This window comes from Hemicordylus capensis, chromosome 6 (genome assembly GCF_027244095.1).
Source record: "Hemicordylus capensis ecotype Gifberg chromosome 6, rHemCap1.1.pri, whole genome shotgun sequence".
Lineage (NCBI taxonomy): Eukaryota > Metazoa > Chordata > Lepidosauria > Squamata > Cordylidae > Hemicordylus > Hemicordylus capensis.
Genome location: NC_069662.1, coordinates 90,576,261 through 90,591,018, shown reverse-complemented (window position 1 = coordinate 90,591,018; position 14,758 = coordinate 90,576,261). Strand labels below are relative to the sequence as shown.

General features: G+C 45.0%; 1 long non-coding RNA gene across 2 annotated transcripts in view; it reads right to left on the bottom strand.

Annotated features, from left to right (window-relative positions):
• The window catches only part of LOC128332143 (uncharacterized), a 111,136-nt gene that overhangs the window by 33,176 nt on the left and 63,202 nt on the right, over positions 1 to 14,758 (bottom strand). For both annotated transcript variants that reach the window (XR_008310572.1, XR_008310573.1), the window contains exon 6: positions 2,237 to 2,382. This is a non-coding gene — a long non-coding RNA (uncharacterized LOC128332143). The remainder of the gene's footprint in view (positions 1 to 2,236; positions 2,383 to 14,758) is intronic.

Genomic DNA, 14,758 nt, shown 5'->3' with positions numbered 1-14,758 from the left:
AGAACTGGGTTGGACAGGTTTTTGTCCACCTTCAGTAAAATGCTGGAGACCTAATATGGGTTGGTGGAGCAAATCGTGCCCAGCTCCTGCCTCTTTCACGATGACCCCTTTCCCCTCCTCCTACCTTGATCTTTGAGTTCACACCATCACCGACTAGAAGAGTTCCCAGCCCTCCTACCCTGGCTGGGGTGCTCCTCCAGCCCTGTTTAAGATTGTGAGAACCAGCCTAATGTGCAATAATGAAGGGGGAATGGCTCATGAAGTGATCCTTGGTATACGAGAGATGCTGCACAGATATCTATCCTTATGTTTATCATTGAAATGTTGGAGACATGAATCTAGAGCATACAAAGAAGGTGAATGGCAACAACTATAAGCAGTTACAACAGGCTGATCTTTCCGTATTAACCAAAGAGCATTCCCATATTTCCAGCTCTCCTTTTCTTTCATTTTAAGTGCCTCCTCTCTTTTTAACACTGAAAAGCAAACACCATGCTCTGGGGATGGTGCCATGTTAATTAGAAGAGTGAATCCCCCTGTGCCACACTTCCAAGTACCCCAAATGCACTCCTCAAAGCAGTCCAATTCATATAGAAGTGAGGTAAGAGAAAGCTGAACTTTTGACTCTTCTCCCATGCCACCATCCACAACTTTTTACAGTTTTTATTACTTTAAAAGCAATTTTCCAGTGGCAAAATTAAAAAGAAAGTTGTGTCACAAACACTGCAAAAATATATGATTTTTAAATCATAGTTTAACCTTCTAAGAAGCTGTGGAAAGATACATTGCATGAACCCTAATTTTATGCCTCATATCTACAATCCAGTTCATGGTTAGGCACAATTAAAAGGCACTGAAGTTAATGCGATTAAACTCTCTGCCAGATTATGGTTCATAGCTACTGTACAAGTCTGAAGTCAATGGAACTACATCAAGGCAAGTGGGAAATGAATATGCCTGAACACTTTTGTGTGTCTCACAAATTAACATTAAAAAAGACAAAGAAAGAGCCTTGTTCAACCTACAGACAAATGCTAGTGTACTGTAAAATTTGATCTCTTTACTGCAAATGCTGCTTCACTCACAAACTCAGACAGATAATGTTAGAGGTTGTTGATTTTTACCCACAATAGGTAAAACAGCAGAGCACTAAGGAATGAGCACACACTCCATTTACAGAGTAGGTAGCAGAGGATGGTTTGGATATTGCAGCTATTTAGAGAAAATACATGGAGATCCTTGTATGACTAAACACTAAATATTTATTGGTTAAATACACTTAGATAGGAAAGACCTATCTCTAATCTAAAGGACTACATAGTGGATAGGTAAGGAGAGAGAGATATGTTTCCATCTGCTCTCTAGGAGGAAAGGAAGGATTGTGACTCAGCACAGGAAGTGCTGCAGAGTCAGTTCAGGGGTCATAGAGTAGGGACAGACAGGGAGACCCTGACTCACTGTCTTTACTCCCAATGCCCCTAGTGGTCATTAGGACAGTTGGTGCAAAAGGTCGATGCACTGGAAGTTCATCTCCAACAGATAAGTCACAAAGGCTGTACACACGCCCATGAGAAGGGCGTGGGGTGGGAGAAGGCAGAGATGAACCTACCTCCCCCCGAGACAATCGAAGATCTCCTCTTCAAACACACAATCCATGCCGCTCCAAGCAGCACAGATCACTGGAGGCCAGGGAACCAAGTTCCATCCTCCAGGAATCCCAAAATGCACCATGCAAGCAGCACGTGAGTTGAGCACTCTAGGAGCCCAACTCTGTGGGTACTCGGGCTGCGTGCAGCCTGAGCACACACATGACCCCGTTACTGGGGTAAAAGGCATCCTCGCACCCTTTAACCCAGGTTAAAGCCCAGATTAAAAACCCGGGCTTTGGGGGGATGGGCAGCACTGGGATCAGCCCTGATCCCGGCGCTTCACATAGACAGCGAAACCCAGGCAGGGCTACCCAAGCCTGGGTTTGGCTGCTTGTGTGAACAGCCTCACAGCCTCTCAACCTCAGCTCCCTGTCCTCAATATGAGGTTAATAATACCAACCTACTTTACAGGCTTATTGTAAAGTTTACTGAAGAAATGTATACAAAGTGTTACTAGAGTTGTCCCTAGCTGGATTTAATACTGATTGTGCTGAGAGGAATAGCTGAAAAGAGAATCAGTGAAATACACAGACATACCACACTGTGACTCGCATTCACAAGGAGAGAGTTGGCATGTATTCATTTACCTTTTCTTGTAGGAGCTTGTTAACGCTGTGTGGCCTGATTTTGAAGCTTTTGTTCTTTCTTTTTACCTTTCAAGCCTCTTTAGAAGTGACAAGCCAGCTGATACAGGTGGATCCAATGTAAGTACTTGTGGATTACTTTGCTCCTTCTAGTTGGTGAAAGAAGCAAAAGAAGCAAGTGAAGTTGGATAAATTAGCAAGGAATTTGGGGAGCAGCACAATAGGATTAGATTCCCTTTTACAACCCACCCTCCCCCCCCCCCGCTGAATCAGACTTTCTCTCATAGGAAAGTCAAATTAGATAACAAAATCCAACTTGAAAGATGGAAAGAAAGAGCAGGGGAACAGGATCCATAGAAGAAACAAGTTTGTTTATCGGTAAGCAATAATCACTAGATTATCTGTAGAAATAATCTATCCTATGACAGCAATATTATTAATTACTACTACTACTACAAATATTTATATACCACTTATCAATGAAAATTTCTTCAGCACCAGAAGCAATTCTGGTCAGTTGGTGCAAATATCAGATTATCTGTACCAGCTGCTCATGCCAGCTGACTGGGATTGCTTCTGGCACACAATCACTTCCCTGTCCTCCACCCAACATTACCACTGCCCACACAATCCATTTTTGGGAGCACGCACGGCTCCCGAATCCCGGCTGCCAACTCCTCTACCTTACTTTGGATTGTGAGAACCAGCCCAGTATAATACAATTTACAAGTCATTCTGACTTCTACCCCAGGAAGTGGAAGACAAACCTCTATCTAGGGTCATGTAATTGTAATGATGTTGCCATGCATGTGAGAGGCAGCACTGATAAATTATGCAGAGCCCTAATCTGCACAATGGACAAGGCCAGCCAAAGAGGTGATGGGCCACCAAACCACATACTTCCTATCACATTCCTTCTGTTTATCCATGTCAGTCCTTCACAGCACGTCTATCAAAATGAACCGATAACTGTAAAAGGAAAACAAGCCATCTTCTGGACTCCTTATCATATAAGTGGCTCTTCCATAAAGATCTGGGCATCATCACTTCAATTGATGGGATCTTCTGTTAGAAAGAACCTGCACCCCAAATACTTCAAGTTAATACTGTTACATTTTTATATATGCCATTCATCATAGTAGGATGAACTTCTGCCTTGGATGGGAACAGATGAAAAATATTTCCAAATATACACTTCCTTTCACATTCAGCCTGTATCATTGTCAGTGTATCATTAGGGTTAGCCATTTATTCAGAACTTTCCAGGCATAACAGTCTTGACTGTGTATCTTGTCCTCACAAAAACCCTATAAGGCTCACTTTCCCCCCATTTTACAGACAGGAAATAGAAACTGAGAAAGAGTGAACAATAAAAAGCTAGCCTTTGGGTGGTGTGCTCTTAGTACTTTCATTTTCTTATTTTGCAAGTAAACACAACAAACAAACTATGAACTGTAATAAACAGGCTCATTACTCTAAAATCCAATACACCACAGAAGCTTTCACAGAAGGTGAAAGAGAGCAATGATTCCCAGATATCACCTATTTTCATACTCCCCAGTGAAATCATTCAGGATTTTTTTTAATGTCATAAAACAAAGACTTCAATCTCTGAAGATTGATTTGACTTAGTCAAATTATTTATTTATTTATTTATTTATTTATTTATTTATTTTTACATTTATATCCCGCTCTTCCTCCAAGGAGCCCAGAGCGGTGTATGATATACTTGAGTTTCTCTTTCACAACAACCCTGTGAAGTAGGTTAGGCTGAGAGAGAAGTGACTGGCCCAGAGTCACCCAGCTAGTTTCATGGCTGAATGGGGATTTGCACTCGGGTCTCCCCGGTCCTAGTCCAGCACTCTAGCCACTACACCACACTGGCTCCTCAATGTGGCAACCACTTATCTTGAAAGTAACCCACATACATTGAGCTTAGGGACCATTAATTTGTGAAGAAATCTGATTCAATACAAGGATTTCCAAAATTTTATCAAACCAAGCTGATATAGAGGGATATCTCACCTGTTCCCATCCCCTGACCATTACAAATTTGGCAGCTACTACAGCAGTTTATTCACTGCTAAGAGGTAATATCTGCTTCTTGTTGAATGCTCCCAGCAACATAATATCCTGATCAAATGCGATCTTTGTCCCCATGATTTTATAAGTGTTCTGGGTTACTTAACTCTAAAAGAGATGGAGCTTTGGACATTCATGCCAAACAGGTCCCAGGAATCACATCTCCTCCAAGAAAGTGCAGAATAGTTGCTGTTGATACCTATTAAATTAACTGGGATGGGACACCACCAAGCTAAGATTTTAAAAAGGTAATCCCTGTTGGTTAGGGGAAAGCTAGCCAGTTTGTATGCAGCTCAACAGGAAGCTGAACCCAGGACCAATCTCAACACTCTATCCACTGAACTGTGCTGGAAATCATCACCCATAAATGATTACTAAGCCACCAAGTCCTGGCTAATGGAGGTGAACATGGGGGGCATGTACACAACCAGGGTGGGGTTGGGGGAGGGCTATTCAGGTTTGTTGGTTCATTTTTACCTTCTGAATGGTTTCAAAAGAAAGGCTTTTCTTTTATATTTTAAAGTCTTATTGTTTTAAAAATGTTGTATATGGACAGCAGACACACGAAGATAATGGCCAACATCCAGTGCAGCATAATATGAGCACTGCTGATCCACCTGCACTGCTGCAAGCTCGCACTAAAGCACCAAGAGTCTTGCACTTTTGTGCAAGAGCACAAATGCTTTGATTAGTGTGCCTACACTCTGGAAGTGCTAGCTATATCAGAAGCATATTGCTTGACAGTCAGTGATGTGCTTCCAATCTAACTAGTGCTTCCAGAGTGCAGACATACTAAACAGAAGAATTTGCACTGTTGTTGAAAAGCACAAAACCACCAGCAGCAATTCACTGTGGACAGCATAGGTGGATTGGCACTGGCTATGTTATACTGCACTGCATGCCAGCCACTAATTCTTAGCATGTATGTACAGGAGACCCTTCACTTTTGTGGGTTCATCTCCTGCAGTTTTGACCATTTGTGGACAACTTCCCTGTATGACATTTTAGTTATCATGGGGGTTGTTTCAGCTATTTGTGGAGCATTCCACTTAGGAAACTCCTTTATTTACCCCCTAACAAAATCAGTATACCTGGAGCAGCCAGTGCAGCAGTTGAGATGTGGTACACATCAGGGTTTAAAGTTTAAATATCCAACCCCAAACCAGGTGAGAAGTGACATGAGATTAGATATTTAAACTTTAAACCACCCGGAGCAGCCCAGGTGCTGCTTCTCAGGAGCCTATCCCCATTTTTCGAATTAGGCTCAGTACTTGGATACTGAGGTTTTAACATTCGCAGAACTTTCTTGGGACGTTACCCATGCAATATTCATGGCTGTATACAAGATCACTTCCCATACATTATCTTGTTATAATCCTCACAGTAACCCTAAGGAGTTAGGTTGTGGGAAGGTGTCATGCAGTGAATGGAAATGGAGGTGATGTTTTCAAGCATAGTTCAACCTTCCAAAACCGCCATCAGCAGAGGTGCTGCCTGCTAGATCCAGCTGGCACTGTCCCCTGTAATAACACATTATTATTATTATTATTATTATTATTATTATTATTCAGTCTTATGTAAGTATTTTCCTCAATATCCCTAAAAATGACAACTGAAGCTGATTTTGGTAAATATGCAGTGACAAAGGGCCTTTTTTTGAATCCAAAGTATTAATGAATGCACAGCACTTAACAAGGAATTTCCTATTGCAACCAACATTTTCCCCATTGCAAGAGTATGATATTTTCTTTGTGTACCAGCAGCATCTAAATCAGTGGGCCAAACATTGTCTTCACTGTAGCAAAACTCCCACAAGCATCAACAGGATTTGTGCAAGCTAAGGGAATTAGGTTGTGATAATCAACCCCACTTTTGTTACCTGTTGGCTCCTGTCCAGCTTGCTTTGGGAGCTCCAGTTCTTTGGTGGTCTTCTGTTTCGACATCTTATCTCCCTTATCTCTAATTAGTTTGCTGATTCCCATTGCATTTTCCTTAAGTAAAGTTGTCAAACTTAAAAAAAAAAAAGGAACACCACTCGGCCTTTAGGAAATTATCTGTGTAGTCTGTGAGAGTGAAATCATAGCCTCATTCTCATATCAATGGCTATGATTCATTGGCTTTGTTAATTTTCATTGATTTGGTAGAATCAGTCATTTGGATGGAAATAGCAGCCTCTGATCTGATCAGTAGTGATGAAAATACCTGTGTACTTTCATTTATTCTTACTTCATATATTCTAGGGTCCAACTCTGGCATTTAAAACAGAACAAGTTCTGGAGATCCCTGGCACAAAGTAAGTCCAGGATGTGGGTGGTCCTTTCACGAGCAAAGGTGAAGCAATTGCTTCAGGTGGCACCAGCAGGGCAGTAAAATGTACTGATTGGGACTGATCTGACCTTTGGACGTTTTGCAAAGAGCACCTCTCCTTGCACTCCTTACAAAACTCACTCTGAGGGTATTCTCATGATCAGTGGAAAGCGGGCTAAGGGAGTTTAGCCCACTTTGCACGGATTGTGGGAACCACTGGGCTCGCAGGTAACCCGCTTAACTACCCCTCCCCTTAAACGGGGTTAGCGGAGCAAGCACTAAGCTAACCCCGTTTTTTTGGACTGTGTATTGCTGCGGTGTGGCTCTGCACCACAGCAACACATGAAGAGACCCCTGGCCGGAAGGCTGCAAGCAGCCTCCCCAGCTCGGTGGTATCTCCAGCATGTGCGGGGCATTCTGGAACTTCTGGGGGCCATGCAGCCCCCGATCCCCGCAGACTCTGCCGGCTCCGTGATGGAGCCGGCAGTTGTGTGGGTGGCCTATCCGGCCGCCCAGGGCTGCAATAGAGATTGTCTGCAGGGAGAGCGGACTAAGCCTGCTCTCCCCCAAAACCCTCTAGAGGCTCTTCATACTGATTGTGTGAAGAGCCTCAATAAGTCAAAGTTTGCAAGGGTCAGGTCTGAAAAGGGCTGACCCCCACCAGGGCTGTGGGGCAAGGCAGCATTTGATGTCTTGCCTCAGGTGCCATAATACCTTGGACTGCCTTTGATACATTTGCAAACAGAGTGTTGGGAGGGAGGGGGGAATAAATCCTTTCTAGTTACACATTTAAATAATTATCATTATGGCTTCCCCCATGAATCCTTGGAATTTTATTTTGGTGAGGTTCTGTGGATTCTCTGTTGATCCCTAGTTCTGCCTCACAGAACTAAAGCTCTTAAGGTGTCTTGGGAGGAGGGAATATTTGTTACACCAGTTAAAATCTGCAGTATGGGATGTCCAAAATTTTCAGTGGATCACCATCCTGCAGTAGTGATCCAATGGATCACTGATCCTATAGACGTTCCCCTGAATTTCCCAAACTTCTCAGGGAAGTAGAAGTGAGACATTGAAGTGAAAAACAATGATGATGATATTGTTGTGAAGCTAATAAAGGAGTTAAGTTATGTACGCAACAGAGTTCTCCCAACATTCTCAGAGTACTTAAATGGCCCATAAGAACCAGGCAGTGTAAATGGAAGAAACCATAATATCCTGGATTATGAGATAGTATCAGCTCCTAAACAAAATTAAGAACTACTTCTGTAGTTTGGTCACATGCAGCAACCAACTAGAACCAGTCTGCCCTTTCTCACTGTTCCCAAGTATGGAGGGGTTTGCCGCCTGAATTCCTGTTTATAAACTTGTAACTTGATTAAAGTAAATAGTTAAAGAAAGCCAGGAATGTGAAGCCAGTGCGAGACATTCACATTTTGATGGCTCCATGTCTCGGGGTCTTATCTGCACTCTTGAAATTTTACCACAGCAGCTGGTAAGCAAAGTCTCCAAAGTGCTGATGTCTCAGTGCTGCTGCGGATAGGGAAATAACTTCACATCTGTTTCTCAGGGAAAGGGTTGCAAAGCCCTGAGTGATGCTGCCAGCTTTCTGGTCACTTTGCACCCAGCAGTGAGCTCATTTCAGCTGCCTTTCCAAATTTTTGTCTCTTGACTGCAGGACAGACTATAAGGGAAGAGATGGGAACCAATGAGGAATTATTAAAAGAAGGGAACCCATTGTTAAAAATGTTCTGCTGTGTGGGACAAGTTTGTCAAAATTGCGAAGGTCAACTGGATGACATGGACCAGAGGAGAAGACATTAAAAAAATTAGATGGGTTCTGTTTCTCACCCTAAAAAATACTCTAATGGTCTTTGATTTTGGAACAGTCTGGCTTCAGTTGGGGTTAGTTCACAAACGCATGTTGATGACTGCAATATTAATTGACGATTTCCATGCATCAATGCGCCATCACAAATTTCCAGTACCACAGAGAGGGCTTTCCAATCATCCAGCATTAACTCAAAGGCAAGACTTTTCAACACAGTCATTCTACACATTTAGCCTCCAGTCATGAAATGCAGAGCAAATGAATTATAAGAAATCACTTGATGTGCATGCATGTGTGAACCAGCCCTCAGGCTATAGCAGTTAACAATATAGTGAATACTTCACTTGAATACTGCTCTGTTTCACCTTCAAACAATCATTTCTCTTTATATTAATGTTTCACTTAGTTTACAGATTCTGGGCTCTTGCAGGCAGTGATATATGCAGACTTCAGGACAAATGATGCCGAAAAATAAAAAGAGAAGTCAACACGACATACAATGCTGTTGCATAATATTGTTAGCACCATCTACTAGCAATCTCAAGAAATATGTGAATGAAATGGTGTTTTTCCCAAGTTAGAATAAAAGGAATTTGAAAAGGCACTGCCTATTCATGGATTGCTGCAGATTGTCAGCAGATGGAGCTAAAAATAGTACACAACATGTTGTGTGGGTTTCTTGTTTTATTAACCATCGTAATTTGCACTGAATTTGGAGTACATCACTGTCTGGCAGAGCCCTCCATAAGGTTGCTGGAAGGAAACAGAAATCAAATGGATGTCAGAGATGTTGTGAAGATGGCAGATGTGTGGTGGGTAGGTGACTGGTTGCCAGAGTACATCTCTTGCTCTATCACACTTCTTCCATTTATTTACTAAAGACATATGGCACAAAACTGGCATGGGTAGCAACATGTCAGACCACTGAGGAGATGGAATGTGGCTATGCAAAAGGAAGAGGGCATAACTTGCAGAATGGCTCTTAAAACTCACTGAGGCTGTTGACTTGGGCAGCCCTACCTGGGTAGGGATGCTTGTGTGAAGCACCAAGATCGTGACCAATCCTGGTGCTACCATGTCGGGTAGCCTGGGAGTTTTACCCAGGTCTCCAGCCCGAGCAGACACAGAGCTGGGCGCCTAGAGTGCCCGGCTTGAGGGGAAATCCCTCAATGCACCACGCTCCTCATGTGGTGCATTTAGGGATGTTTGGAGGCCGGACTACATTTTCTGGGCCTCCAGAAATCTGTGCTGTCCAGAGCAGCATGGATTGTGTGGGTGTCACACACAAGACTCCTGGTCATGCGGGGCGAGGGGTGGAGATTGGACTTGCCTTCTTCTCCACCAGGCTGCAATGGACATGAGAATAACCTAATTAAGTTAAATGGAAAAGACTTCCAAGTAAGCACACTTCAGAGCAGGCCTGCACAACTCAAATGACCTGGCGGGCCAAAACCAACCGTGACCTGGTTCATGGGGGCCAAGGTCAATTCTTAGGGTGCTGATTATTAGAGTAACACTTAATATCAATCAATCAATCAATCAATCAACCAAATTAAAGTGAAATGAATTAAAAATGAATTAAAAATGAATTTAATCAATATTTAACTTTTGATGTTCTGGCAGGCCAAGATTGATTAAATTAATATGAAATAAGTTGAATTAAAATTCATTCTAATAATATAAATATTATACAATCTGTACAAAATACATAATAAAATGCACTGTTCTTCCTTTCCACCTCTGCCAAATCATCACACATAACATGGAACACTTTTTTTGGGGGGGGGGATTAGAAGCTCTTCTCATAATTTTGGAAAAGAAGGGAGAAGGGGAAAGAAAGATGGAAAGGATGCAGCAGGAGGCTTGGAGAGAGAGAGAGAGAGAGAGAGAGAGAGAGAGAGAGAGAATGGAGAGAATGGAGCAGTCGTGTGTGTGTGTGTGTGTGTGTGTGTGTGTGTGTGTGTGTGTGAGAGAGAGAGAGAGAGAGAGAGAGAGAGAGAGAGAGAGAATGGAGAGAATGGAGCAGTCGTGTGTGTGTGTGTGTGTGAGAGAGAGAGAGAGAGAGAGAGAGAGAGAATGGAGCAGTCATGGAGAGAGAGAGACAGAGAGAATGGAGCAGTCTTGGAGAAAGAGAGAGAGAGAGAGAGAGAATGAATGGAGCAGTCTTGGTGAGAGAGAGAGAATGGAGCAGTCTTGGGGAGAGAGAGAGAGAGAGAGAGAGAGAATGAATGGAGCAGTCTTGGTGAGAGAGAGAATGGAGCAGTCTTGGAGAGAGAGAGAGAGAGAGAGAGAGAGAATGAATGGAGCAGTCTTGGTGAGAGAGAGAGAATGGAGCAGTCTTGGGGAGAGAGAGAGAGAGAGAGAGAGAGAGAGAGAGAGAGAGAATGGAGTAGTCTTGGTGGGTGAGAGAGAGGAGAGAATGGAGCAGTCTTGGAGAGAGAGAGAGAGAGAGAGAGAGAGAGAGAGAGAATGAATGGAGCAGTCTTGGTGAGAGAGAGAGAATGGAGCAGTCTTGGGGAGAGAGAGAGAGAGAGAGAGAGAGAGAGAGAGAGAGAGAATGGAGTAGTCTTGGTGGGTGAGAGAGAGGAGAGAATGGAGCAGTCTTGGTGGGGGGAGAGAGAGAATGGAGCAGTCTTGGGGAGAGAGAGAGAGAGAGAGAGAGAGAGAGAGAGAGAGAGAGAGAGAGAGAGAGAGAGAATGAATGGAGCAGTCTTGGTGAGAGAGAGAGAATGGAGCAGTCTTGGAGAGAGAGAGAGAGAGAGAGAGAATGAATGGAGCAGTCTTGGTGAGAGAGAGAGAATGGAGCAGTCTTGGGGAGAGAGAGAGAGAGAGAGAGAGAGAGAGAGAGAGAGAGAGAGAGAATGGAGTAGTCTTGGTGGGTGAGAGAGAGGAGAGAATGGAGCAGTCTTGGTGGGGGGAGAGAGAGAATGGAGCAGTCTTGGTGGGGGGAGAGAGAGAATGGAGCAGTCTTGGTGGGTGAGAGAGAGAGAATGGAGCAGTCTTAGTGGGTGAGAGAGAGAGAGAACGGAGCGCTCTTGGAGGGAGAGAGAGAGACAGAGAGAATGGAGCAGTCTTGGAGAGAGAGAGAGAGAGAGAGAGAGAATGGAGCAGTGGGTGAGAGAGAGAGAATGGAGCAGTCTTAGTGGGTGAGAGAGAGAGAGAATGGAGCACTCTTGGAGGGAGAGAGAGAGACAGAGAGAATGGAGCAGTCTTGGAGAGAGAGAGAGAGAATGGAGCAGTGGGTGAGAGAGAGAGAATGGAGCAGTCTTAGTGGGTGAGAGAGAGAGAGAATGGAGCAGTCTTAGTGGGTGAGAGAGAGAGAGAATGGAGCACTCTTGGAGGGAGAGAGAGAGACAGAGAGAATGGAGCAGTCTTGGAGAGAGAGAGAGAGAATGGAGCAGTGGGTGAGAGAGAGAGAATGGAGCAGTCTTGGTGGGAGAGAGAGAGAGAGAGAGAGAGAGAGAGAGAGAGAGAGAGAGAGAGAGAGAGAGAGAATGGAGCAATCTTGGTGAGAGATAGTCCGTTCCCCGTTGTTCCGGAGGTCCTCGTTCTCCTCCCGGCACTAACAGCTTTCCCTCCCCATCCCTCGGCACCACTTTCTCTCCCCACCGGGCTCCCTCCGTCCCTGCCATTTTTGCCCACCCCTGCCACTGGACTCTCTCGTGGGGCCACTGTCCACCGCTGCCTCCTACCTCATCGCCGCCGCCCCCCCATTCCAGTCACTGTGCAGCTGAGGAGATGCCCCTGGGGCTATATCCCCTTCCTCCCCCTGCTGCTTAACCCCCCCCCCAAATTCCAGCCACTGTGAGGCTGAGGAGATGGCTGCAGGGGTGCGGGTGTCCTTCCTTACCCTCCCCCCACGGCGGCGGTGGAGGAGCACGGCGACAGAATTCTGAGCGAAGCTCGGGCCTGCTATTTGGCCCAGCATCGCTTTCCAACTGCGAGGCACGCCTGCGCAGTTGAAGACTTAACTGCGCAGGCGCGCCTCGCAGTTGGGAAGCAACACCGGGCCAAATGGAAGGCCCGAGTGTCGCTCTGATTTCTGCCGCTGTGCGCTGCTGCTGCTGTGGGGGAGGGTAAGGAAGAACACTCGCACCCCTGCAGCCATCTCCTCGGCCGCACAGTGGCTGGAATTTGCGGGGGGGGGGGGTTAAGCAGCAGGGGGAGGAAGGGGAAATAGCCTAGGGGGCCAGGAAAAAAGGCCTCGCGGGACGCATGCGGCCCGCGGGCCGTATGTTGTGCAGGCCTGCTTCAGCGACTACCTTAGGGCTTATGCATGACTTTGGTAGACACAGGATCCCAAACCCAGAGCTAACATGCATATGAGAGGTGGGGCATTTGTAAGGGTGCACACGGGTGTTTCACTGTACTTACCTTCTAACTCTCCCCCACAGCTGTTCCACTCAGGCCATTTCCCCCCTAGGCAGGCTAATTTCAGTCTTTTAGCTCAGCTGGGGGAAATGGGTGTCAGTCCAGTGGTGGCGTAACTGCACCAGGGGTAAACACCCTCTTGCCTGCTGATAATTTGCTGCAAATGCTTCCCCCCATCCTTCCACTGGCTGTACAAAGCAAACACTGCTTTGCCTGCCATTTCGACCTCAGTTGGCTGGAGTGAAAAGTGTGCTGGAGGCACCCGCTGATGTGTTGCTAGACTGTTAGGAGTGTAGTCAGTCTGTCTGTTTTCCAGTGTTTGTGGAGCCAAATCAAAGATTAAACTGTGCTTTAGGTCCACTTCCTTTTGCTGGAACTTTTCAGAGCATGTCTGTAGCTGTAACGCCATTGCCCACTCCTCTTCATGCATGCATGCACACACACACACACACACACACACACACACACACACACACACACACACACTTACCAAGCCTCTACCTTTCCCTCCCTCTCCAAACTGACCTGGTCTTTGTTGCCTAATTAGATTATCTCTGCCGCAGGGACCTAAAGAGCAGACCCAAGACCCACAGCCTGGAAACCCAGGACACATAATCCCAGTTATCAAGGGGGTAGTCATTTGGCATGGAGATCAACTAATTATTTTAATACCATGTTAGCAATTGTACGTCTTGATATTGATATATATTTTTCGGGGGTGGGGGGGTAAATAAAATCTCTTACATTCTTGATTCAAACTGGCTTAGCTGGGCTAAATTCTGCCATTTACCAGAAGCTGAAGTGCATGCAAGTTCATCAAAGTCATTTTAAAAAAAAAACTTGCAAGGTGGACAAAAGTACACGGTGTTCATTCACACAAGGTCATTTTGTACAACATCTCAACGTGGAGCTAAACCTGTTGCATTTCAGGGCTTCAGCTCTGCTGAGAAACACAGAGCAATTAATTCAGTGGTGTCAGTTTGATCAATCTCATTATACTAGCAACAGAGGTCCCGTCATATGACAGGGTGTAACTGATACATCATGTGCTAGTATTAGTCATGCTGCATGTCAACTCACATTTCTCGCAGTCTGTAGCTAAAGTGAAATCCACTAGCCACTGCTGCTTTGCGCACAATCCCATTCATTCCAATGCACCAGAAATGGTGATGAAGGCGGTGCAGAATTAACCCCTGCTAGCTGAGCAAAGAGGCAGCTTTCAAAGTGGTGATTCTCTTATAATTAGCAGGGGGAGAGCGACTGGCCCTCTCCAACCCCAGCACAGCATCCCTCCAGTGGCTGTTGCTGGTGTCTACCTTATGTTTCTTTTTAGATTGTGAGCCTTTTGGGACAGGGAATCATCTTATATATTTTTTAATTTATTTTTCTATGTAAACTACATTGGAAACTTTTGTTGAAAAGTATATAAATATTAGTAATAATAACTGTGTTTTACTATGACTAATATTTATATACTGCTTTTCAACTTATAGAACTGAAGCACAGTGTTATAGCAACATGAGACTCCAGAGTGTACCCATGTTACCAGGTTTGCTCTGAAGTGTGGTAGTAATCACTCTTCTTGATGATGCTCTGCTCTAATTGGGGGAAATTAGCTCAGATGGGCACAAACCAGCATACAGCTATGTTTACGTTCAAGGTACTGGGAAAGCTGATCGCAATATGGATACACTAGAACTTAGAGTTGGTTACAGTGAAAGAACACACACATGCCTTGAAAACAAAGAGGCTATTCTCACAATGGGGGGAAACCAGGCTAAAGAAGCCCAGCCCAGTTTGCCCCCATCATGAGAAGCAGTGGGCTCGCGGGCGAGCCTGGTGGTTCTCTGGTGGCTAGCCCACGAAAGTAGCCCTCCATTTAGCCCAGGTTAGCAGAGTGAGTGCTCCGCTAACCCGGGTTTTCTGATCGTGTGCCA